Source organism: Papilio polytes, unplaced genomic scaffold, assembly GCF_000836215.1.
Source record: "Papilio polytes unplaced genomic scaffold, Ppol_1.0 DF823835.1, whole genome shotgun sequence".
Taxonomy (NCBI): Eukaryota; Metazoa; Arthropoda; class Insecta; order Lepidoptera; family Papilionidae; genus Papilio; species Papilio polytes.
The window spans coordinates 1740975-1743707 of NW_013525369.1; the positions used below are offsets into that span (position 1 = coordinate 1740975).

A 2733-nucleotide genomic window follows, 5' to 3' on the forward strand; every position below is an offset into this window, starting at 1 on the left:
AGCGGGCTCTACCGCTATTTAAAACACAAGTTAATTAAGATTACTGATTCACTTGTTTTGTCAATATCTGTTTTCAATGTGCCCCATTTTAGTGCTACCGATGTGTGTAAAAGGTTTAAATAAAATCTAAACGCATTAAGTCATTTGTCGGCTTCTTTGCCTGAATCTGGCTTTAGTCTGAATTGTACCATCAAGGACAGATTTAAGTATTAGGGTTATATTATTTTATTTTAAGACAGTGGTTGCCATCCTTTTCTTGGTCAGGGTTATGCTTTATCCCGTCATCTTCTTCCACAGTGCTCGGACCGACAGTTTACTGTCCATTTTGATTCATTCGAGAATTACATTGGATAGGCTTCATCTCCCAGAAATGTCCGGTTCCTGAGGGGTACGTAGCTTTTTGTAATTTATCAGTTAGTATGTTTTCTAATATCACGTGGACAAAGTTGCGGGCAACAGCTCGTTAAATTATAAGACTGTTAACAAAAGGTATAGCTTTAGTGTTCAAAGCTTTGAAAGTAACTTTTTAATTCAACAATTGTTTCCCAAACCTGCAACGAATGATAAGGGAGGAATTGTCAGAAACAATTCTAGAATAGACAAAAGAAGCGCGGCTACAAGTCGAGGATTAAGAGCGGGCGTACACCTTTGACGAAACTATCGCACAACTATTGTGTGAGACAATTGTTTCACAACCAATTCAACTGTTTAGTTGTCCAACTAAAACTTGAAGGAATATATATAAATAAATACTCATAGGAATCAAAGCGAGACTAAACAGTTGTGCGATATTTTAGTCATGTTGCAATCTAAGTTGAACTGATTTGAGACCATCAAAATGTTATTATGAATTTAAGATATCTATATCGCAATGAATCGTTCACAGAGTAATAATAACATCCGACCCGAACCAGTACCGTACTTATGTTCAAACTGAATGCACAGTGTATGTACAAACAGAGATTGCATATTTAAAATGTGTAAAATATATTAAAAAGTTGGCTTAGTCATCATCATCATCTACCATACCCTTATACTACTTCCGTAGGGTCGGCGCACCGGGTTTTCGTCTTCCAAAGCACTCTATCATCCGTCATCTCAGTCATCACTCCCTTCTTGATCATGTCACCATTCACGCATTCCATCCATCTCTTTTTAGGTCTACCTCTACCGATGTCCCTCCACATTCGTAACTAACGTCCGTCTTGTTACATGCGATTAATCTCTTCTCATACCACTCTAACCTAGTTGGCTTAGTAAATAATAATCAATAAATAAACTACCGAAGCTACCAATAATAGTAGAAGATAGACTCGGTGTTCTAGTCGCTCGTTTGCCCCCCTTTATTATACAAAAAATATATATAATTATGTGACGCCTGTAGCAACACCACGCTGCCGGGACACACTCACTCAGCGACCGACAACAAGAAAAGAAGCGAAAACTGCGGAGGGCCGTCCACTGTTAAATCAAAATGTTTCTTGTACGTATTCTTCCTCCTTCTACCAATTTAATCCAAAATTCCTCCAAAGCAACATTATCAACAATACATTACGAGGGAAGACATAAAGAAAGTATTAAGATTGAAAGGCTACAAAGTTAGAGAAAGAAGTATGTATGGATTGTGTGAAAGAGACAAGAGATTAAGAGAGTGAATACAGATATGACGGCTGATAGAGATGTATGAGAGAGTACATATTGTGCAGACCCTCAGTAAGAAATGTTCGTATTTGTGATTCAGAAATAAATTGTGTTTTCCACAGAAGAACAGAGAACTGACGTTTATCGGAAATTACGTTATGTTATTTATATTTTAACGAGCTGTTGCCCGCGACTTCGTCCGCGTAGTATTAGAAAACATACGAACTATATAAATTACAAAAAGCTACGTATCCCTCGGGAACCGGACATTTCTCGGGGATGAAGCTTATCCCATGTGTACTCCAGACTTTGTTTTATATCTGTGCCAAATTTCAATAAGATATGTTGAACTGTTGCAGAATGATCGAGTAAACATTAAAAAACTAATATAATGAATCCCACGGGAACCGTAACTATTCCCGGGATAAAAAGTAGCCTATGTGTTCTTCCCGACTATGCTCTAAACCTGTGCCAAATTCATGGTGATCCGTTCAGCCGTTTAGGCTACAAACGCTAACAAACATCCATCCATCCATCCATCCATCTAAATTTTCGCATTTATCATATTAGTAAGATAACGACAACTGTTCAAACATTATAATACGTCACGTATTATTACATTAAAGTTTGAATTGGTATTTATTTTATTATTTAACATTCTATGATATCTGCGTTGGTGGTGTAATGGTCAGCATAGTTGCCTTCCAAGCAGTTGATCCGGGTTCGATTCCCGGCCAACGCATGTATTTTTGTTACTTCAACATTTATAAATATTTTTCTACGTATACATTATATTTTACATACTAATATTATAATTGCGAAAGTTTAGATGAATGGATGAATGTTTGTTAGAGTTTGTAGCCTAAACGGCTGAACGGAATTCATTGAAATTTGGTATAGATGTAAAGAATAGTCTGGAAGAACACATAGGCTTCTCACTTTTGTTTTTTAATTCCACGCGGACGGAGTCGCAGGTGAAAGCTAGTATAAACTAAAATGCATATTCTCATGTACATTGAATTGAAACAAGAATAGTGTTGGGAGGACTGCTGACTAGTGACTGAAGGCTGGGAGACAGCTGAGGGAACACAA

The 2733-nt window shown here is 37.2% G+C and overlaps 1 non-coding gene across 1 annotated transcript; it reads left to right on the plus strand.

The window, feature by feature from the left end:
- Positions 1 to 2311: 2311 nt before the first annotated feature.
- Trnag-ucc lies at positions 2312 to 2383 on the plus strand. Its single transcript has one exon. It is a non-coding gene; the product is annotated as a tRNA-Gly (tRNA).
- The last annotated feature ends 350 nt before the right edge of the window (positions 2384 to 2733 follow it).